Below are 26,500 nucleotides of genomic sequence, written 5' to 3' on the forward strand. Positions count from 1 at the left end.
GGGAGGGGCTAATAACATCATTATAAAAAATTCTTCATACATACATTCATACATACACACACACACACACACACACATATATATATATATATATATATATATATATATATACTCGTATATATAATGTATTTCCATTTCGCACTGATATATCTTAAAGTACGGTGTATCACGGTCCGTTAACTCAGTGTGCTACTGTGTATGTATGTATGTATATATACTTACATATATACATATATATAATATATATATATAAATATATACATACATACATACATTCATACACATACACACACGCACATATATATATATGTATATATATATATATATATATATATATATATATATATATATATATATATATATATATATAATTACCTATACAAATTGCATCTATACTTCCAGTACCGAATATATCGCCACTTACCGATGATAGTTTGTATATATATATACATATATACATACATACATATATATATATATATATATATATATATATATATATATATATATCGCTCTTGATTAAATTATAACTTAATCAAGAGCGAGAGAGACCATATTCGAATATCAAAACACGTGGTACTTGTATAATCGTTAACATGTGATAAAATTGCAGTATTGGTTTTGTTACTGTTAGTTAATCTTGACTAATTCATTCACTGTCATTGATAAGGTCGTTATATTCGGTACTGGTAGTAAAGTTGCAAAACAAAGGTGATTATATACTGTATATGTTTGTGTGTGTGTGTATATACACATATAGATAATCACCTGTACAAATATTGCCACTCTGCTTCTAGTACCGAATATGGCGCTCCTAGCATATTCGGTACTAGAAGCAGAGTGGCAATATTTGTATGGTGATTATCTATATATATATATATATATATATATATATATATATATATATATATATATATATATATATATATATGTATATACACACACAAACATACATATAATCACCTTTGTTTTTGCAACTTTACTACCAGTACCAATATAACGACCTTACCAATGACAGTGAATTATTCAAGATTAATTGACAGTAACAAAACCAGTACTGCAATTTTATCACATGTTAACGATTATACAAGCACCACTTGCTTTGATATTCGAGCCATGGTCTCTCTCGCGCTTGATTAAATTATAATTTTTCCCCAGAAATCAAACAGTACCGATTCTCCCTATTAATTAACGATGTGGACTGCGCTTGATCGGAATACACTGTCGCAAATATTTCCTCTCCTGGATGAGATTACATTTTGCAACGTTGAAGAGCAGAGGAGTTAATCATATCATTTGTCTCAAGGGCTTTCGGGATCAGCTGAAAATTAATAAAATGTCGACGGCTTATTAGTGTATCTCGAGGATCTGGTAAGGTCACACTTAACACAATTATCATCATTATTTTCAGGCATAATTCCAATCAAAACAAGTCGAAAGACCAAACAACGAACTTGTTTACCAAACTTCCAAAGAGAAATACTCAAATAATTTCTGGAAGATACATATAACAGTGATTATTCTAACTACATTCTTCTTATATTTAACAACTCTGTTCACCAAGGCGAGCAGATAACAGAACTCAATCCCGTGTTCGGAGGGATTTTAGCTCCTCTTGTAACGCCTTGTTCCAAAAGGTGTTGAGTTATGCAAGACCCTTTACCACTGCTATTCTTTGCAAAAAATGTACTGAGACATGAAGGTGAGATTTCCAGGATAACTGGAAGCATGTACCGGCTATGGGAGATGGATGCTGATAACTGTCATGGGATATACGAATGCGGATGAATCGGTGTGGATGCGGATGATGGTGAGAAATTTTCACTGAATTGTACTGTTGGTTGGCTTAGACTAAGCTGCTCTTATACCGGCACTGGCCTTGTCCAGACTCGGTCCGTCAGTGTGGTAAGGTGTGAAAGGTAGTAAGAGGGCGGGTGTGATTGCCTTAATTGACCAACCAAGAGAAAAACAAATTGTTACAAGACTTCTGTTGGCAGTAGTTATTATTCCAAGGGAGGGAAGCAGAGAGGCTCAATGACAGGTTGATGGAATTATAATCATTTCCTTTTGGAACAAGCTCTTGGCGGCCAATTTGAAGCATAAGAAGCAAAAAGGCTTTGCAAAGACATAAGGACAAAACCAAGAATATAAGCTATTTTCAAGTAACAGTATATGCTATTTTGATCACTTAATTTTCTCTCATTGAGAAACAAAGACGAATGGCTATTCAGTGCAAGCCTTGTCGCATCAAGGTATGTGCTAATGGATCATTTATTCAATAAATGACAAACACGTCTTTCAGAAACAGGCAATTCAAACTATTCAGGAAAATATTTCCATATCCCGGTAATAGGTGGTATAAATGACTGACCAGTGTGGGATATGTAAACATCGTCCTTGAAGGTGAAAGTGAACAAGGGCCAGTATCCTAGAGAACCGGCTTTATGGGAAGAAGCTGATTTGTTATTTAACCATTAATCAAAATTTTGCTTAGACAGTAGAGAACATGTGAAACGTTAAAGATCGTCGTCTGTTGTATGATACAGAAGTAAGTTAAGTATACCTTAGTTTAACCAGACCACTCAGCTGATTAACAGCTCTCCTAGAGAGGGCTGGCCCGAAGGATTAGATTTATTTTACGTGGCTACGAACCAATTGGTTACCTAGCAACGGGACCTACAGCTTATTGTGGAATCCGAACCATATTATAACGAGAAATGAATTTCTATCACCAGAAATAAATTCCTCTTTATTCTTCATGGGCCGGTCGGAGATTCGAACTCGCGGCCAGCAGAGTGCTAGCTGAGAACGGAACCCACCCTCCCAGTGAGGAACTGTGATGATACAGAAATGCCTGCAACTGAGTGGATGCCAATTTGTGCCAGGTATGTCTGGATGAGGCTGGGAGACAGGATGTTGTCTTCTTTATATAAAGGGGAAGGTGAAAACGATGATAGTAAGAATTTCTCTAAGGTATAGTGTAAGCTCAAAGTTTGTCTTGCACCCACATCGGGTTTTAACTCGAAAAAAATAACACGACGAGCGTCTGTGCTGTCTGAGGTACATTTCGCACATTTTCAGTATATATATTACATGGCATATGCTTTTAAATAGTTACATGTAAGACTAAATAATGTTACACTTTACCGAGATATATTCCTTGCTCTCATCTGAATAATTCGTCAGGAGTTCGATGTAATGGGTGCAAGAAGCCCCCCTAAGTGCGATGAGATCTATGCCCTTCTTTGAAGCGTTTAATTTTGGACACCAAGTATCAAAATTTTATGTCGTCATTAGTCTATTCAGATTTGAATTCCTGAGTTTTTTTTTTTTTTAAGAAATCGAAATTAACGGCCAATTCAGATTCTTTTTTTTGTGGATTGGCACATCAAACGTGACATTCATTTCTCCTCTTGGATAAGTTACGACTTTAGGGACTGACTTTCTATCTGGTCTTATTTTCATTTTCTTTCGTGGCAGGCAATCTGCTTAATAATTATTTCTTCACCTGGTTTATTTTGAAGGCTTTCATTTTATTGGCAGCGTTGTATATTTTTCTATTAATTCTGAATAAGTGACAAATCATAGCTTGTTAATTCCTTCCCGCTATGACATTCATCTGTATTTTAATTTGAGTAATTCTAAAAGAGGCCTCAGCGCTATTTTTAAGGAGTCACTTCCTTTTGTTTTTTTTTTGTTTTTTTTTTTGTTTCTCAAATACTGTTCATACAAATATTATCTATGTGTAGGAGGAACTCTCTTCTTTGTTGTCAAGTATCGTTTTCCAATACTTCTCTTTCCATAGATTTAAAAATAATTTTTTTTGGCTGGTTTCATGTAAATGTCTACGTTAAAAAAAAACAGAGCCGTGCTGAATACAAGCATTATTTTTTCTGCTAGTGATTCATTTAACCGAATTATTTCTATCACGACACTTCACGCGCCAATTTGTTAAAAATGACCGCGGTTAGGATAGCACCTTGTCATGCAGCTCAAATGTTACCATAACTTTGCTTAATACAACATAGGATTTTCACAGAGAAAGTAAGAGATGATGTTGGATATGGCGCACAAATTTTACCATATAAAGAAGGGACGTCTTTAAGCGTTTAAATATTCATTTACTTTACCTGATCTTGTTGCCTTGCTTCACCATGTGAGCAAGCGGGCATGTCAGGTTTATTCTGCGTCTGCATTTACTTGCTACATACAGGTTTTGTGGCTTTTTTACACTCATAAATATCAAGCCACGAATATCACTTAATATCGAATTCATTATACTTTGGGAACAACTTACATCCAAAGGAAGTATAACAGATAATAAATGTTTTGCCCAGGCCAGGACGCGAACCTGAGCATTTGGTTAGAAACAGAAGTACTTAAAATTTATAATTCCCAACGGGTGTATGTTATTTCAAGTGAAATGATATTAAGTGATACTTGGGTCTTTATATATACAAACATACATGCACTTTACAGATACACACCCATATACATACATATATATATATATATATATATATATATATATATATATATATATATTATATATATATATATATATATATAAATTATATATATATATTCATTTTATATATATATATATATATATATATATATACTGTACTATATATATATATATATATATATATATATATATATATATATATATATATATATATATATATATATATATATATATATGACTATTTATCACATCATCTGATTCATATACAATCAAAAAGCTACAAACGTCCTTTAATATCGAATTCACTCTACCTCCAAGTAATATATTTTCATATATGTTACCGAGAGGAATTTTAGTTGATAATAATCCACCGTCCCGTGGGGTCGAACCAGCGACGGTTAGTGTGTCACTGTAGTCCTGATTCCTCGTCCGTCGCTGGTTCGACCCCACGGGACGGTGGACTTATTATCAACTAAAATTTCTTCGGTAAACATATATGAAAAATATATTACTCCAGGTAAAGTGAATTGGGATATTAAAGTTATAACTTTGACAGTGTGTCACTGTAGTCCTGATTCCTCGTCCGTCGCTGGTTTCGACCCACGGGACGGTGGACTTATTATCAACTAAAATTCCCTTCGGTAACATATATGAAAATATATTACTTCCGAGGTAGAGTGAATTGGATATTAAAGGACGTTTGTAGCTTTCTGATTACATATATATATATATATATATATATATATATATATATATATATATATATATATATATAGATCCTACTACAGCAGCCGAACTAGTTAGCAGCACACTCTCTCTCTTTCTCCCTGCTAACCAAAGTCTGGCACAGACAGTTATAAGTTAGGTACACGTATATTTCCTATCGTCGCAGATAATCTTGATAGCGGGAAGACCCAGTTCCCATCATTTCCAGACTCTAGACAACGAAGCTCTCTCTCTCTCTCTCTCTCTCTCTCTCTCTCTCTCTCTCTCATGCCAGAGCACCAGCACCCGCCAGCAACTGAGTCTATCAACGTTTCCTATGAAACTTCTCCCTTATCTTTGATTCTTCTCACTTTATCAGCGAAGATGCACGCTCGACGACGTCTGGCGACAGATCTTCCTCCTCCTTCCAATCAAGTATTGCTCTTGGTTTTTGTTCCCTTCCCTCTTTCCTCTTCTTCCTTTCCTTCTTCTCTTCCTTTCGTTCTTCCTCCTCCTCTCCGTCTCGCTTCTTCGTCCTCCTTACATCTAACTGATCCTTTCCCTTTCTCACCTACTCCTCCCTTTCTTTTTCCTTAAAGATACTCTTTCATTCTCCTTAACCCTCCCCCTCTCTCTCTCTCTCTCTCTCTCTCTCATCTCCTTCTTCTTAGCCGGAGCAACTCCCACTTGAGACGGAGTGAGCAAGAAGCTCCATGTATTTCGACCAAAGCCTTTTCTTGAGTTTTCCTCAATATTTTTATCCGCTCCTTTCGAGATGTTTTCCTTTTCCTGGGTTTTTGTTGTTTCGCCTTTCTTCCAATGATGATACTGTTTACGTAACCGATACACTGCGCGGATAAACAAGGTTGTATCAGTAACAAACGCAAGCACGAGCTCGCGCGCACACATACAGACATACATATATACATACATACATATATATAGATATATGTATGTGTGTGTTTGTTATAAGTAGTTACCATGGTATTTCAGTTCAATAACTATAGTCCATTCCATTATATCTGTCCACTCATCAACGTAGGTTTTAGGTAGGTGTGGCATCGATGGGCTGAAATCAGTGGCTCCGATATCTCAGTCTTATGTGACAAAGAAGCATAATATTTCTTCAGCAACCCTTCTAAATGCTTAAACATTCGAAGAACCCTCACACCTTATTTAGATCATAAACATGCCGATACTATAACAATGGAAGAACACGAATGACGAGCTAGTAACAAAACAGTCTCTCAGGTCAAACTCAGACGAGCGATGGGCTTTAAATACTTTTTTTTTTTTTTAGCTCACTGTGGGTAAATAAAAAGACATCTGGCTGTGCGAGTGCGAATAAAAGGTATTTTAATAATTTCTGGCATTTAAATTACATGAGTGAGTTGATATCCGATATAGTGTGAAATATTGTCTGTGAGGCTGTATGGTCCTGCGGCCAGGGGTAGGATGAATGGAACAGCTATTGTGGTATTGGCTGGAAGGCGGGAAGTTTCTGTGAATGCATGGCGTGACGGCAATCGTATGGTGGTTTTCTTTTAAGAATACTCTGCATATTTATATAATTGTTTGCTTGAGCTTACAAATCATTCTAAGAGCTCAGTAATTAGGCACTTTCGGGACTATTTAGCCACATGATTTATCGAACAAAAGTTTGAAATCTCATTCAGTTCCCCACAACCTTAGAGTGTTGAGACATACGGCATAAAAATTGTTTTTTTTCATTGATGGGAATTAAAACGATACTTAGATAGAATAAATCAATAACGTTTACAATAAAAAAGTAATTTCTACTTCAATGGTATGAAGGTGTGCTTACAAGAAGGCCAGTTAAATAAAATATCTCGTGAATCAGTGCCATAGGCCTAGCTTCATTGATCCACGGTGCATGTTCTAACGGTAAACAATATTAAAAGTTATTTTTCAGTTTACGGAGACAGATATTACTTTGGTACCATAATAAAGAAATTCCTATATGCATGCAATGAAACTATACACAGAATAGAGTTGAATGATGAGAAAATCTTGTGATTTGAAGTTTGAGTATTGCTCTAAGTGTAGCCTGGGCTATACCAATGAGATGCATCATTATTACTGAAAGTTAATCGTTCGTTTTGTGTTTGATATGGGTAGACTCCTTGATACAAGCTCTTCTTTCATGTGCTTGTATTGGTATATTATCAATACAAATCTTCATGTTCATGATTTATGTAAGAAGGGGCGAGGGTTCTTTGTATAAATAAACCATTCAAATAAGCTATTGAAGAAATAGTTTAATATTTATCTCAACAAGCCAACGATATCGGAAACGCTGATTGTCAGCCAATCACGCGCTACCCGTGTGCAGGTGAAACATCTTCACTCGTGGGTGGACAGATGAAATGAAACGGACACTTCTCCCCCGGGTTTAGCTGGACACTAATGGACCTTATATTTCATAATTGCGTGCGGTCAAGAAATTCCTTCTTGCATAAAAATTGGTCCTGTGTACTACAACCATTACTCAGTTGGTCGAAAGGGGCTCGAGACAATACCAAAAACAGAGCGTTCCATTGTTCTCCTTTGCTTTATCCCTATAGATATTCTTCAATTTAATTGTAACCTATTTTTACTGTTTTCAAAAGGAAACACACACACGTGTGTATGCATGTATGTAACATACATATATATATATATATATATATATATATATATATATATATATATATATATATATATATATATATATATATATATATATATAATGTATATATATATGTATTACAGTATATATATTATTTATATATAATATATATACGTATATAATATATATTATATACATATACATTATTTGTATATATATATAATATATACATATACATTATTTATTTATATATATACATGTATGTATGTATGTATACAAGTGAATATGACTGAAATATTTATATAAATTAAGATGGATATTTGAAGTTTTAAATTCCCTAAAAACATTAACACAAATATCACCAATTTCAATGGAATTTTTAAGGATGTTAATGAACAATATAATGGAAAACAGCAGAGCTAACAGAAAATAAAGTAAAATATTGAAAGTAATTAATATCTTGACCAATAATTAACAGACAGAAATCCACATATATCCATGTATGTATACCTATATATTTTTATGTATAGATGAAAACATTTTATATAATATATATACATATATATATATATATATATATATATATATATATATATATATATATATATATATATATATGTATATATATAATTACCTATATATATATATATATATATATATATATATATATATATATATATATATATATAGACATATATATATACATACATACATATATATATATATATATATATATATATATATATATATATATATATAGATATAGAGAGAGAGAGAGAGAGAGAGAGAGAGAGAGAGAGTGGCAGCTAAAAAAAAACTGAAATGTAAACTCTGAAATGTAAATCAGGATACAGAAATACTTAAACATGCGTCATACGTTCACAAGATAAGAGCAACAAAACTGGCCTCCTTAAAACCTCTGTACACCCACAGGAGAGACCAAATATTAGCCTTGGGCTTATAAAGAAGCACAATCATATATATCCTATGTTATTTAAACGGATTCAAGATTTCTAAGAGACTCTTGGCATGGAGATAAAAAACACAAGTGACCGTCTTTTTAGTTTTCTGTAAAAGAAAGCTATTGAGATGGCTTTTTCTATCCGTACTCAGATCTTAAAGACTACTGAGGCTAGAAGGCTGCAAATTGGTATCTTGATTATCCATCCTCCAATCATCAAACATACCAAGTTGCAGCCCTCTAGTCTCAGCAGGTTTTAATTTATTCAAGGTTAGAGTTAGCAATGATCGTGCGTCTGGCAGCGCTATAGAACATGCCACCACCGGGCCGTCGCTGAGAGTTTCATACAGCATTATACGCTGTACAGAAAACTCAACTGCGCCGAAGAAACTTCCGCGCATTTTTTACTTGTTTACTTTTCGCTTCGGTTCGAAGAATGGGCTTAGTTTACCTTGTGAAAGCTTCCCGTAATACGGACAAAAGGAAAGATTTACGCGAAGGGTTAACGACTTTGCCTCGATGAAGGAAAAAGAAAACAAAAAGCATAGTGAGAGGAATGCTACAGCAATAAGTGTTCCCCTTCCAGCTGTCAATTCCCTCTTACAGGGGGCAAGAGCTTAAGACACCTTTATAGTTCTTGGGAAGGTAGATGGTAAATTCGAAAGCCTTTCAACTGTGTAGAAGGGTTTGCCAGGACACGGTAAGCGTGGCTGGTCTCCAATCAAGAATATCCGTGCACGAAGTTTGACTGCACCCCATCACCCGTTCCAGAGTAATTTGCTAAAATGATAAGGCAAGTGTGGCAGACACACTGAGGAAGAGGCAAAAAGATGAACTCGCTTCATGTTCATCTACACATAATTCTACAGTGCAATACGGTTTACCTTGGTACAAAGTTTTGGCTGAAATTTCATGAAAAGCGTCCAAGGAGTTATGAGAGTAAGGTAGGCGTTACAGTCACACTAACACCTGACAGACAGGAACACAAAGGGATGAACAACCGTTATGCACATCACTATGCATGACTATTTTCACACCAAGGTTGACTGAAATTCCTTCAACCATTCGAAAGGAGTTCCAATGACAACGCAACTATGACAGACATAATCACGGACTGACAGACAGACAGTCGCCCATTATCCAAATTGGTGCACGATGACCTGCTTTTATATCCGATCTGACTGAAATTCATTCAACTAAACAGGAGTTGTGATGACAAGGCAAACGAACAAACATTGTAACAAACGATCTATTTTCATGCACTCCTATAATGATGGTCTAACTTCGTGCCCAACTTGGACTTGAAGCCTTTTCACCTGTGTAAAGGGGTTGCCATGACCATACGACCGTGGCAGACTCACTGGCGGAGATACTGCCAGGCAAACAGATAAAGACAGATCCCCAATTTTGTTGGTAGAGGACTACAGAGGCGTGGGCATCTCACAACACTCAAGAGCTTCGAAAGGGCCAAGACCTAATGGCAGTGACAAGTGTGATGAATCGCTAGTCTTCCGATTGCTAATTTATGCAATGTTGAGTTATAGGTCAGTACTTGATGAGGTAACCTTCAATAAATGCCAGGGACTAACATTCTGCTACACTTCTATACTTTCGATCGGGGAAGTCGAGTAATACTAGGCTTGACCAGTGCTTGGATGGATGGTCTTCAATTCTTGGCAAGTTGCGCATTTTCCCGAGGTCTTTCGATTATGGAGTTGAAAAAAATTGAGCTTATTCAGCACGTGTGCTGTTTGCCAACGATGAAAACCAAACACATATAAGATCTTGCGAATACTAATGACACAGACCTTTGCCATGTATTTTTTTTCCTTCTAATTTTCTCATTCCTACCACGAAGAAAAAACATGATCACTTTAAGTCCTCTGAAATGAAACGAATAACTGAGAGGGGAGAGTGAAAATGGGTAAATAATGTCTCAGAAGTCTAGAGCTGATTAATTTATTACGACTCGCCTAATACTTCAGAGTGGATTACGGCAACCACGGTAACCAAATCACGACATACATTAATTAGCATCATTCAGTAATTATATTTAATCTCAATTAAAAATATCAAAGAAATAAACACCTTCACAGAAAAAAGAATCACACGGGGCTAAACTCACGTAATGCAAGGATGGTGAGCATCCAGTGACGCTTTAACACAATAACAAACAAAAACACAAACTCAGTCCTCCTCACAAAGCGAATGGGTCTCCCCAAATTTCTCGCCTAAGTCATTTCTCTGATTTTATTTCCACCTCTCATCTGTTCTTGTTCCCACAGCCTCTTCTGACAATGATACGGCTATTTTGGTTCCACTGTATCCAGCTTCCAATTATTTATTCATACAATCAAATCTGAGGGGCAAGAGAGAGAGAGAGAGAGAGAGAGAGAGAGAGAGAGAGAGAGAGTCCCAGTCTTTCATTTATTTGTGTAATTACCTTTATTTTCCCCTCTGCTTCCCCTACCTTCATTCTTTCCTCTTAAGAGGGGAGACGCTGATTACAATATCAAAATATGTACCACGAAATATTGATAATACGACCTTTTTATAACTGTGTTCCTAGAACAGAAAAGAACTAAAGCCAATGTAATGTATTCAATTATATTTTGATAATGAGATTGCCTTTATCGGTATGTAACAAAACACATCAACCAACACAATAATTGTTCACCAACATTCATCTTCCAGGAATAAGATTTATACAACTAATAAGACAGAATCTTATAATATTCCGAGAGCAATAAGCTTGAAATAACGCAGTACTCAAATCGACCATTGCCCGAGCATTTGTCATTTCAAAATTACGTCATCACAACACCTATAAATCATAAATACCTTTTTAAAATAAAGAAGAATACCACTCAGCAGCGAGAGGTATACACAGCAATATTCTCCGAAAATAATTAAACCCCCTTTTTGTAAACATCTCAGGTCCGAAAAAAACTAGAAAAGCCGGATCAAAGGAAATAACACCGTGTGGGCTTAGCCCAGAAAGAATTGACAGACCTTCCTTTAAAGGGTAGAAGGTGGAATAGCAACAAAGAAGATATATGGTATTCTCCTTATTTAACCACTACATACCGAACAATGTAAAAGTGCGAAGAATAAAAATTGAACAGAATTAATAAAAAGGAAAGAACTAAAATTCATAAAAGATAAGTAAAGAAACAGAAAATTTAATAAAAAAAAAACAGAGCGATAATAACAGGGGAAAAAATGTCACATTCCACTTAAAAGGAGCAACAGAATTCTTACACTGACCGTGACGCGACGCGGTTCTAAGCTAACACATAAGCTTAAATAAATAAAAATGAACTAACCTGAAACGAAGTGTAAACAACCCGTCAATACAAACGTACTCCGAATGTTGACTTCGTACTGCTCATCGCTAAACGTAAGGCTTCTTTACAAAATATAACGTGCGTCAATAAACTTATGCAGCAGTATAGAAAAAATTGTGATAATTTAGGACATCCTGTGGATAGTTTTTCTGAAACTGCTGAGCAAATACGTTTATGTGAGAAAAAAAAAATCAACAGCACCTCAAGGGACAAAAGTAATGGGCTTTGACCTTGTAGTATCATATACCTGAAGACGTTCTAGCTGTCACATTTGCAAGTCTTGCTCAGACTGGGCTAATCTCCACTTGGAATTCGCAATAGTAGAGCTCACAGTATTATATATATATATATATATATATATATATATATATATATATATATTATATATATATATATATATATATATATATATATATATATATATATATATATATATATATATATTTATAACATATGTATGAATATGTATGAATGTATGTATGTACTGTATGTATACACACACACACACACATATATATATATATATATATATATATATATATATATAAATATATATTTATATATATGTATGTGTATGTATGTATGTATTGGAGCTGACGGTAAATATCAACAGTCGATGTCACTGTGGTTAGTCGCGATTGCCGGAAGCTCATGCTACTCAACTCCCCCTGTCCCAGTGTTTTCAACTAAGATCCATTGACCAATCAGAAGCACGAACGTGGTTCAGTGATATCGGCCGCTGATATTTACCGTCAGCTCCAAATGAACAGACTATATACATATACTCATGGTCATTCATTTGAGGTATTAACCAAAAGCACTCCCGAGTGTGTAATAAAACCACTCACATTTTACTTCAGCAATATCCGATGCTCATTTTCAGGACGCCATAACAATATTCCTGAGTATCCTCCGGGCTTGCAATGGTTGCCTTGATGCCTGTTAATGCACATGTTCAGATGTGATGTTAGTTTTTACGATAATGCCGAGAAATAATCATCAAAGAACATCTGGTGCGACTCCATCCATCTCTGAGACATGATAATAAGACCGCAGCTTGGGCCAAGGTCATTAAGCGACGCGATAACAATGACGAAGGTTATTTCATTCCATAATATACAGACGGGGTCGACTTGGTTGTTACTTTCAAGGGCACCTCTAACGGTCTTGCCTGCAAGGGAGGCATTAACCCGCCTCGTTTCTTTCTCAGCTTTTGCAAGAGGACTGAAGGAGATGTCGCCTTGCGCAATTTAAATGAATTAAGAATTGGCGGAAGAAATATACAGAAAACTCATGAATATCTTGTGATGTCACTTGGGCGAGTATTCTCTCTCTCTCTCTCTCTCTCTCTCTCTCTCTCTCTCTCTCTCTCTCCCCACCTTAGCTGCGATGCAGTGTCAACTAACAAACAAGTACATAATTCACCGGTTAGGTCAAAACAGGCTTACTGGATTTTTAGTGAACACACTCATACAGTCCCTCCTCGTCCAGTTCGAGAATCCAGAATCCAACGCTGGTCACTCAGTCCGGTGAGCCAAACGCACTACCACTACGTTCCGAGGAGCTGAGAGAGAGAGAGAGAGAGAGAGAGAGAGAGAGAGAGAGAGAGAGAGAGAGAGAGATCCGCCTTTGAATCCATTTCTTCATCTCGTCGATCCTTCCTTTGCCAACAACGATCCTTCCACATCATTTCACTAAAATTAATCAGTAACCGTTTGAAGTCCCAAGTTGCTGCTCCTCTATATTAAGCAGACCTCATGCTAACCGGGTTCCTTGCTTATAAAACTGGCCCACAAACTGAGATGACGAACCCCTACCGAGACAAGAGACCGAGATGGGCATGACTACCCATGACGTTCCCAGGCCATTGCATGAAAAGTGTGTCATTGGACTTCTCTTGGCAAGTGATGACAAAACCCACTCCCTAAGTTAAATAGCCAGGAATACGAATGACAGAAATTCCACACATTTTGAATTTACCCACAAAGATCACACTAAAAACATAACTCGGCTGTGTCCACAATTTTAAATCTCCTTACACGCGAGACGTTATACGACGCTTGTGTCACAGTTCATTGAAGACCATTGGTTTTACAATGATGTCCTAAAAATGAGACAATAGAAGCTGGGTTCTGGTAGCTAAGTGGTTTCCGCCTCGACTTCCAGTGGTGGTGGTTTCGAGTTCAAGCCCATTCGTGGCTTAAGAGATTACACTGGCAACTGAGCCTCACCGTCTCAGCAGTAGAGTAAGGTGCTGACCACCAAATGTTCAGATTCTGGGACACTGTGCGACTACATACAGCCTGTCTCTTGCCTCTGCTGCTCATGAAGACATTTAAACCTTTACAACGTTCATGTTTAGTAAAAGAAATGGTCGTTAACTGAACTTGCAACAGACATTACAGGGTCTAACACCAATAGGTAACGGGTCTGTAATAAGATCCGAGAGCCTTTGGCAATGCAAAAGTCTTATTCCCAAAATCTAAAATCTCTGAGGGCGTCATGTAATATTCATGCAAAGCTTTACATAACACATAGTAAATTACGTTTCAGATTATCACAATTATCTAATAATGATGACTGGTGTGGCAAAGCTGTTACTTTTAAAAACTCATCGCACTATAAGCATGGAGCTAAAAATCATCATCCACATCTTCTTCATAGTTCAAGTCAATCAGCTTCGTGCATTACGGTAACAAATTTCAGAGGAAATTAAATGCCGAGGTATGATGACGACCTAATAAAAACCTTATCTTGTAGCACTGAACGGACCAGGGATAGCTGAAACTCAATTATACTGACCTTTTTCTACCCACTTACTTAAAAGTAACCTAGCCAGGCATAAAGAATCTGGCTGAATTTGAAAGGGCATGATAACTTGACATGATCTACCGTAACACGCCTTATTTGACTGGACGGTTTGACATCTAAAGTCTAAGGTCACTGACCTTAACCTAACCAACCTTATCCTAACAAAGCTGGCTCTAAAATGGATAACGGTAAAATTATGGCATCTATTTTCAGCTTCTTAAAGCCCTAATCAGCGACTTAATGACCTTAGTGAAATACGTCTGCAGTAAATGAGAGAGAGAGAGAGAGAGAGAGAGAGAGAGAGAGAGAGAGAGAGAGAGAGAGAGAGAGAGAGAGTAAAATAAGTTAACGGAAAGCAATACTCATCGATACAAGACGAACCTTCGGACTGAAAACATATTCCCCCACCCTCCATTAATCTCGATAACCCCCTCCCCGCTCCCCCACCATTGCTTCAGTCCCTTTCTTGCACCGAGGGCCGACTTAATTAGTCTAATTAGACGACACGATAATAAACGAACAGAACTGTACAAAAATTCTCTGGGGAAAAATATCTGCTGGGAAATATTATGAAGGATACCAAGATTTCTTTAGAGTATTTATTTTTTCATAAATACGGTAAATACAAATTTTTTATGGCAATGAAATTTTGTACCAGTCTAATTTTTTCACGTTATGTTTATGAATTCGGTCCACAATGGTACGTATTTATTTACAAATTAACTGTGCCACACCTTAACTGTCAAACGTCAGCCACAAGTGACAAAGATGAAGGTATAAAAAAAAAGTTAATTAATTCTGTTCAATGTTCCCTTAACAATTCACTTCATTTTGTTTCCCAGTTAGGCTTTATTTTCTACTGGAATGATAATGATAAAGGCAATGTTGCTGTCAAGTTGGTTGCAACCCCAATTAAAGTAAAGGACTTAGAGCGTAAAGACCAAAGTAGTAAAAAGAAAAAAAAACCCGAATACCAACAAAATAAGTAACTCATTTACTGTATATCTGAAAACGATACACTAACCAGTTGAAATTATATATATATATATATATATATATATATATATATATATATATATATATATATATATATATATATATATATATATAGATATATAGAGATAGAGAGAGAGAGAGAGAGAGAGAGAGAGAGAGAGAGAGAGAGAGAGAGAGAGAGAGATGCTCTGTGCGATTGGAATTGCGTCCTTTTCCATAAAGATCGAGATTCTTCTTTATTATTTCTTTCCTTCCCATTTACCCTCCTCCCCTCGGCGTATCAAAGTTAGGCGGAACAGATCAGTTTTCTTTGATCATATTTCTTTCACGCTTCTTTACTTCTGCTTTTCCTCTCTTTATTCTTCTCCTTTTCTCACTTTTGTATTAAGGCGTTGCTTTCTTGCTTTGGACACACCAAATGTCCCAGGCGTTTAGGGAGCATCACAGTTATGCTTTATGACCCTGTTGGGTCCTCGGGTCTCACTGTAACCCATAGCTTTCATCACTTCTCTTTCACTCTTCCTCTTTCTGTACTTTCTGCCTCTTCTTCGTTGTCCTTCTCTTGCCTCAACTAAAGGTACGCGAAGAAAGATCCCAGTTTCTCTCCATCATTTAACAAAGGATCAGATTCCCTTGAAAAAAAATAAATAAATAAATAAACAGGCGGAAAGGGGAAAAAAGAAAAGAAATAATAACATAAAAGGCAATACCCGTGAGAGGAAAGAATCAACTAAGAGAGGGGAAATAAACAGAGGGAAGGAAGAATGGAGGGGAAGGATAAGAAAGAGAGAAAAATACGAAGTGGAATGAAAAAGTAAAAATAAAAATCCACTGAAGGAAGAAATGAGAAAATGAGAAAAAGAAGAAAGACGGGTGTAAGAAGGAAAAATAACAAAAGGGGCACACGAAAAACAAGCAAAGAAAAGAGGAAAAGAAGAGACGGTAAGGGGATAGGAATATAAAGGGGAAAATATACAGGGGGGCGGGGAAGGACGGCAAAAGGGAGAAGAGGAGGGGAGAGAGGAAATGGTTGGAAGAGGAATAAAAGAGGGAAACAATGGATAGACCAGGATTTATATGCGAGACAGGATACGACTCCGTGGTTGGATTTGCAGACTTTCATGACTTTATATTTTCATCTGTAAATTAAAGCTGCAATATCATATTCGAGGAGAGAGAGAGAGAGAGAGAGAGAGAGAGAGAGAGAGAGAGAGGTGCATAATGTCATTATTTTCCACTGCTATGCAAACCCTCTTGGAAGCCTGCGGCAATATTATACGATATTGCAAGGATTCGGAATAATTTCATCACTTCCGCACAAATAGTCTACTGGCTTCTTTAACAGTTCACTGCATCTTCAATGATTTTGAGAGGAAACATATACGCAATAGCAAAAGACATTTAGAGCATCTCATTTCTATGGTAAACTCACAAAACATTTCCATGGTAAGCTCACAAACATTTCCATGGGAAACTCACAAACAACAAACAGTAAAACATAAGATACTTGGAATATGATTATGACAAGAGGCACAACAAAATAGAATATTTTGAACATGATTCTTATATCAAACATAAAGGACATCAGATATATGGAACACGAATGATACGACAAACACACACTTACACAAAAACACGCAAACTATTAGAACATTACTATTAAGGCAAACACAAAATACAAGGTATTTAGGGCATGATTATCATGATAAACACAAAAACAAAGATATTAGAAATATCATTAATTATAACAATATTGAGCACTTTCTCAAAACAACAAATGGTCCACAAATCGTCACTCATACGCAAACTAACTCTCGCCACGTCTAAAGAGACATCAAAACTGAAATATCATCGCCTATTCCGACTGTAAAACAATAATATGAATTTACTCAGTATTCTATGACAGAGAATCAATTACAACTCCTCCATGAAATTTCTCCACATGAATCAACCACCAGTCATACATTAGACTTAACGCAAACGCCATCAAATGAACACCAACCAACCAAACAAAGATAGAATTCTGTGTCGCCTAAATACGACCTCAAGTCAAATGTCAGACTCTTTAACACGACCACAATCACAAACGCAGCCAGGGTTCCCAATCCCGCCAGCCCATGAAAGCTCCCAAGAAATAACCTTTTCAGAGGAAGAAACGACCTTGCAAGGGAATCTTGTTTGGCGTCGGAGTGTGTGTGTGTGTGTGTGTGTGTGTGTGTGTGTGTGTGTGTGTGTGTGTGTGTGTGAGGTTTCTAATATCCAGCAGCAAAGAGGCTTTGCAAAGGACTTTCCATCTGTCCGCGACCGCTACATGCATGGAGATTGAGGCGTAACTTCTTTACCAAGGCAATTACCCTCCCGACTCGTGTCCTTCGCTTCATGAATGGAATTCCAAGAGCAAGAGAGACGGAAATCATCATATACATGAACGTGTCATACTGCATTTTCTAAGGCATTTTTGTAGTGTTTAATACTTCTAATCTGAAAAAATTAAAAGCTTTTAAGTCGTTATTTACAACATTTTCATTTTAGTCTGTCACTTTTCTCTACCGCCTAAATAGCGGTTTAAAAATTTTTTACATCTATCACCTACTGTATATTTTCAAGACACCATTCCTAATTTATTTTACACTATATTCCCAACAATTTTAGCCAAATGTTAAAAATATTTTAAGATTTTTGTCCCCGATACTTTTAGATCACTGCTCCCAATATTCTTGAGCGCCCATCCCCAATATTCATAGGTCATTAACAGTATGAATGGTAATCCACTTTCCCTGATAATTTTGACACATTACTCCAAACGTTTTTCAGCGATTATTTCAAACAATCTGAAGATAGCATTAAAATGTTTCTGTTTCTATGTTAATATTCCTAATACTTCTGTTAGACTTTTTTCTAAGCGCTTAACGTTAGCTCCCGATATTATTTAGTTACCTAAATATTCTCATGGTTATCCTGAAAATATTTACACGGCATTATTTCCAATATTTTCCTAGCACTATTCACGATCATTTTAAACCATTATACACAAAATTTTCCAACCACTATTCCCAATACTTAATACTTAATATTTCCGATATTTTAACATCACAAGTTGAAGTCCTTGAACAGAAATGTCACACCGCATCCTGCACCGAATTTCGGGGATCCTTTTGTACTTACCTCAGCAAATTTATCTTTCTGTGCGACGGATGAGACAAAAGTGGCTTCTTCGTTTCCAGTATTATGAATTTTCTCATTCTTCTTCATTTCAAATGTGGTGCTTTTACTCATTTAAAATTAAATTGATGACCGCTAATTCTTAATACAAATCTCTCTCTCTCTCTCTCTCTCTCTCTCTCTCTCTCTCTCTCTCTCTTAAAATACCCAGAAACTTTCCAAGAAAAAAACGATGGATTTAAATATAATTTCACATAAAAAGGAGCATGGTACCATCGATATTAAGCAGGTTTTTCACAACAGATATTACCATGAAAATGATACCATGGCTACGGCGATCATACAAGCAGAAATAAAAAAAAAAAATTTGCATCAGCCTTCCAAGAATTCACCTTCCTAATGTATTTCTCACCTCATTACGATATACGATTATCTACACCTACTTCCGTGTTCCTTGACACTTACACTTGTTATTGTGTCCCCTCTTTTTCCGTCAAACATCTCTATCCGGTTTCCGTAAGTACGTTATTCAATATATATATATATATATATATATATATATATATATATATATATATATATATATATATATGTATGTATGTATGTATGTATATATATATATATATATATATATATATATATATATATATTATATATATATATGTGTGTGTGTATGTGTAATGTATATGCTTACAGGAACAAGACAGATGTTTGACGGAAAAAAGATGGGGCGTAATAAGAAATGAATAGAGATCTTCCTCTTGACGAATTTTATATATATATATATATATATATATATATATATATATATATATATATATATATATATACATATACATATACATACATACACAGTGTGTGTTAGGAGGCAGTAAATATCTGGATTCGATATCACTACATCTAATCACAACTAACGATATGGAGACTCGTTCCAGATATTTCATGGGTGTATATTTACAAACTGACTTTTAAAACTTATGAAATGAGCAGTAATTGACTTTATCGTCTCGTTAGCTAGCAAAATTATATTAGACAGTGATACAGTGATGACATTTTTGGATGTTTATCACAGTATTATAGTATTTGTATTTTACCTAAATTTTTACGTTTATTTACTTGTCAAAATTTTTTTCAATAACTAGCTGATGTCTTTGTTTCTGTTTCCTACTACGTTCAGTTACTGCTTTCAAATGAACACCGTATTATTTGTTTCATATGAAGAGGTTTCATCTTCTGAATAATAATAATGTTGATATACCACTTACTTGCTGATGAAAAGAAGATTGTAAGACGAATAGAGAAGACTATATAAATTAAATGCCGAGGAGACAGCATAATTTTTAACGCTACTGCCCTCAGAGATGGTCTCCTCCCTAATAATAATAATAATAATAATAATAATAATAATAATAATAATAATATTTACTTTCTGCTACTACAGTAAATCGACCAATCAGAAGCACGACCGAAACTTGCATGATATCGGCTGCAGATATTTACCGTCAGCTAAAGAATAAACAATTGCACTTCAGTTAAAAGGTTCCTTGGTTACGCCCTGTTCTTTTTCCTTACGTTCTTTCCATTTTCATCAGTTCTTTCCATTTGCATGAGTCATAATACGGAAATCAATGACATTAGGTTGCCTATAACACCAGTGCCTGCAATAAAAAAAAAATTGTGGTCAAATCTGCCTCTGATTTTATTTTGTCGTCCCTCCAGTCCAGTCCATTTCTCGATGGCGTTTCTCATCTTTGGGAATTGAGTTAAAGCGCGTTATGAGTCCCGAACTTCAAAGCAATTTCGGGAATTAACGCCTTGGGTCAGAGATTGACCGCGAATTGCTCTCTCTCTCTCTCTCTCTCTCTCTCTCTCTCTCTCTCTCTCTCTCTCTCTCTCTCTCTCGTCCTGAATTTTTCATGTCGCTACTTGTTTCTCCTCTCACTCCATTCTTTTCCTTTCGCAGGAAAGTGAATTTTCCTGGCCATTACTGTGGAGAACAGGTATTCCATTACCATCGGAATCCATTTTCTGGTCCTATCACCAACTGGGAGCCTTAGGATTAAATAATGTATTACCTTAATGATATTATGTCACAGATGTACGGAAGAACGTAGGACTGAAAGCGGAAAATTCCCTTTTATGTCTCCAGGGGATTTTCCGTATCGATGCACGCACGTGTGTGTGTGTGTATGTGAGAGAGAGAGAGAGAGAGATGACGAGGGAAGAAGATGGCAGGCTATATCAAAAGACACAATAGATTTCATTACTCTGTTAGATCCAATTGGCATCTTCTATATGTGTCAGTGCAATACGCGCAAGCATAAAATAAATATACAAATCTGCATCAGCGCCCTTCTCCCATTTTCATTATATCTGCAGTTGTGTGCAGCATATAAATATATCTATGTATCTGCATTGTTCAATACAAGCATGGTCAATATTGCGTCTCTATGTGTCGAAGATATTCTAGTCAGGTATGAAATTATCCTCCAGTTATGGCTGGATTGTTTCTGGTTTATAAAAACAAATTATTATTATTATTATTATTATTATTATTATTATTATTATTATTATTATTATTATTATCAACAAATTACATAGCAACTTTCCACAGAACACAACGAACAGAAGTGGAAAAATTTTAACCCAAACAGGGTGAATGAACAGTAAATAATAAATTGTTTGTTACATAACTTAATTCCCGTGTATTCCTCCGCATTTTGAGGCAACGAGGCACTTGCAAACGGTGGAGAAAGAGCGAAAATATAATCCAACAGCTGAAAAGTTATCTTGTAAAGAACATGAAACCGAAGCAGAACATGGCCCCTCTGTCAAAACATCATTAAAAGCAATATCTGAAAACACGAATCTCATGAACTTTTTTCCCATGTTTACTATCATTAAAATCCACAGCACTGCTGGTGCTGCTGTCATTAATAATCCCATAAGAAAAACCAAACTGCATCGAATTAACGTTGCCGGAACCATGAACTTGGAAAAAACGCTTTTCGCAACTTTTCGTAGCCAAGCACCGAGCTGGGAAGGCAACACTGAGCGATCGTGCATTCAAAAGTGACCCTCACTCAATTATCCACTGTCAACAAGAGAGTTATTAATGCTAAGTCCTCCTCGGGGTACGTCACTGCAAGAAGAACCCTTAGCCCGTCGTCGTGGAGATGTATCGTGAATGGTGTCTTCGGGAAATCTTTCGTCCTCTCGGGTCATTAGGGAATGAACACACTAGGCGCGGTCTGCATTTTGAAAGCCGGCCGCATTGGGAAAGCGGAATTCTACCATGAAAAGGACGCAGACGACAGCAAAAGCAGAGCAGACGAAAGAGGGGCACGAGAAGGAAACTCCAGATTATGGAAGTGCTTCTCTTTACGTGAATGTAATAGCAAGCCGAAGCGTAAACTTTTTGAATGGTACGATAAGAAGAAAATGAAATAGCAGACTGAGGAAATATCTAAATTACAGTGTATAAATTTGAGAATGAAGAAAAAAGAGGAGGAGAACTGGGTGAATTAATTATGAAATTTGGGCTACAGAACCAAACAATGGGACACTCAGCCATTCAGCTCTTAAGACACGGAAAAAAGAGAGTAGGAGTGTTTGTACAGTAAGATAAAGTTCTCCAGAAAAGAAACTAAATAAGGTACAAGATCTAAAGGCGGAACTGGGAGTAAACACCAAAGTTGCACAAAGTAGCAAGTGTTGGGAACGGACAGCGAGATGGAGGAAGGAAAGCGTGAATGGAGATGGAGTTAAAGGGTGAAAAGTGGGTCAGGTTAAGGGCAGAAAGGACACTGCAAACCTCCTTTGCTAAAGCTTACAGTTCACCGCAGGTGGTGCATTGACGGCACTAAGTCTTTACGGGAAAGAAAAGGAAGAAGAGGAGAAGGATGCATAAGAGAAGGAGAAGAAGGCGATGAGGGGCGAGACACAGTCACGAAAGTTTCTTTCCCGGGAATCCAATTACAAACTGGGAAAGCGTAAACTGTAAATTCGAGAGGAAAAGACACTTGATTATTCATGAAGATTGACCTGAAAGTTAAAACACAAGCAGGAGGTGGAATGGGAGAGCAGGAAATACAAGTTAGGGGGAAATAAACAACAAACTACATGAGAACGACAAGGTGACAAAAGATATATGGAAGCGAAACAGTTACCGCACAAAGGTAATGTCATTTACGAAGAAACAGTAAATGAATAATGTTAATATGCAGTATAATAGCTGATTACAAGCCAAATATTTTACTTAAGTGTGTCATTAGACGGCAAAAATAATAACACGTCCCCAAAACTGAATGCTGACAAAGTTACAATGGAAAAAGCATTCCGGAAGTTTGTGATGAGAGAGAGAGAGAGAGAGAGAGAGAGAGAGAGAGAGAGAGAGAGAGAGAGAGTAAGAAAATTGACATCCCTGGACAGTGCTGACGAAGCTTGAAGTAAATCCAACATGAAACTGTCTGGAGGTGAAATTGGCTTCAAGGATCTTGACGGAGCAATACCTTTAAAAGACCCGTCTCCCAGATTTATGAAATGAGTCTGGGACGAAATGGCCGGCAGAAGGCCACCGTGGCTTGAGGGCAAAATGCTGCCGAGGTTATATGGCATATTTTAAAAGTAAGACCAAATCCGAGGCAGAGCTAAGCCCTTTGAGATTTTTCGAACCTGATGGAATTAACTCTGCTAGCAGAGAGAGAGAGAGAGAGAGAGAGAGAGAGAGAGGAGTTTACTTCTGTTCTCAACAAATGGAAAAAAATTATACACAAAATATACAGTTCAAGCATTCTTAAAGTACGATCTCAAAATATGTGAATATTTGTAACCTTATAGACAACAATTAATTGAAATTTCTACACTTTTGTCTTAAAATATAAAAAATTTCAAGTTATCGAAAAATGTACAGTATATGTATATATATATATATATATATATATATATATATATATATATATATATATATATTTAATATTTTATTTTCGAACCTGATGGAATTAACTTTGCTAGCACACCCACACCCACAGAGAGAGAGAGAGAGAGAGAGAGAGAGAGAGAGAGAGAGAGAGAGAGAGGACTTCACCTCTGTTCTCAACAAATGAAAAAAAATTATATACAAAATATACAGCTCAAGCGTTCTTAAAGTATAATCTCAAAATATATGAATATTTTAATCTCATGGACAACAATTAATTGAAATTTCTACACTTTTGTCGTAAAATGTAAAAATTTCAGGTCATCGAAAAACATACACATATACACATATATATAATGTATATGCGTAACGGATATATAATTCAACATTAAGCCGTTTCCCCTGACAGCATTGGTTTCAAGCTAAAAACTTACACATTACCCTCTTCAAACACCTTCAAAAACAAGACCTTAACGTCTCTGTAAGCTACAGGTGGGAAGTATTGGGGAGCCCACAGATCTAACTACTGAGTCATCATCACCCAATGCCTGGTTCTACCCGGTGCTTGCTTGGGTGGGGTGGGGCTTGCGCGTTGATTATGTGTGTGCATGTTCGGTCTCCAGGACACTGCGGGCCAGTGCAACGGCCTGCCCCTTGCCTCTGCGGCTCAAGAGCGACCTTTCAGTTTTTATTCAGAACCTCAAATTTTCTAGAAAATGTGAGCCGGTACTTACATCCCTAACAACTTATATTCAGACACATGTTATTAAATCCAAAGCTTCTTTCAACCTTACTATTGTCAACTGCACTGAGAACAGAGATAAAAACTCACTCACTACACTAGGCATCGGCTTCATTCTGACCCATCGTCGAACACATCAGACTCATGGAAGGTCAATTGCAAAATCTATTAAACTATACATACATACATACATACATACAAACACACATATATAATATTATATATATATATATATATATATATATATATATATATATATATATATATATATATATATATATATATATACATATACACACACAATCTTAACACAGCGCAGAGGCTAACACATACCCTTCGCAGAACAATCCTGTTATTTGTGGACTTAGCAACGCCATAAGTGTATTTATTTTCATGACGGAGATCAATACAACGCATAACCTTTCCATTATCCCCTCAATATTACATGGACAACACGTGTTTCTAAATCACATCAAAAGATATGACGACCAAAATAATGGCCTCGCGCCGAAGAGTATTATTACATTCCATCAAGAGAATAACGCAGGATATAAATAAAATGGGGAAAGTATCAAAACTAATTTTCCCCACTGCGAATAACGTTTTGCCTTCAGCACAAAACATTAGATACACAAAACATTTATTTTTCAATGCCCTCAAGTTTAAGATACAATACAATGCTCATATAAAAGGCCCAGCGCCCATCCCTTTGTTCCTTTTACCTCTACTGCACATTTTGTAAAGAAATATTTATTTGTCTCTTAATTTACTGACATCCATTTTCCTCTTTTCATAGCGATACGATTTTAGGCTTATTCAATATGAATGTTCTGTCATTTTGAACAACAACAACAACAACAACCTCAATAATAATAATAATAATAATAATAATAATAATAATAATAATAATAATAATAATAATAATATGGGATTAAAATTAGTCTTTTAGGCAAACACCTACAGCAAATCCTCTACGGCTGCATCACTATCAGGGTAATATATACAGTATGCAGTTGATCCCAGTTAGTATTAGATATACCCAAGATCATAAATAAAATCTGAAATGCAATCACTGCCTATAAATAAAACCTGAAATGCAATCATTGCCTAAGTCCATTATATTCAGAAACCTATGTTAACCGCGACACAAAGACTGGCCAGGCATTAAAACAACGAAAATAATAAGAATAAGAATAGTAGAAGCATCGACACCTTTTCTTAACCAGTAACCAACTTACAAAATCCGCGAGATATCAAGATCGGAGAAAATAATCCTGTCAGGCAGAGCATAATGTAAAGGAAAGAAGGAAAGGATCATTTATAAAATGAAGCAAAAGCAGGAGAAGGGGAGATGCAAGGGTCTTGCTCTCGGAGTGTGGGGGGGGGGGTTAGGGGGGAGAAGGGCGTGCGGGTGAGGTATTTGGTTCGGAGTCCAGGTTGGGGTTGGGGAATTAATGGGAGGACTCTTTTTGAACCAACACAAGATTCAGATGAAAAGGGGGAACACTGAATAGAATCGAGAACAAAGAGAATGATAATGAGAGAGAGAGAGAGAGAGAGAGAGAGAGAGAGAGAGAATGCATCAATGTCAAGGCCAATACAAAAGGAGAGGCAACCAGACGAATACAAAATAAAGAGAAAAAAGAAATGACAGTGGTGGAAAATAACCAAAACAAGGAATGAGATGAAATCCCAAGTATCGGGAGAATATGACAAAAAAATTAAGTAATGTGTTGACGAATAAATAAAAAAGGACCAAAT

Source organism: Macrobrachium rosenbergii, chromosome 17 (genome assembly GCF_040412425.1).
Source record: "Macrobrachium rosenbergii isolate ZJJX-2024 chromosome 17, ASM4041242v1, whole genome shotgun sequence".
NCBI lineage: Eukaryota > Metazoa > Arthropoda > Malacostraca > Decapoda > Palaemonidae > Macrobrachium > Macrobrachium rosenbergii.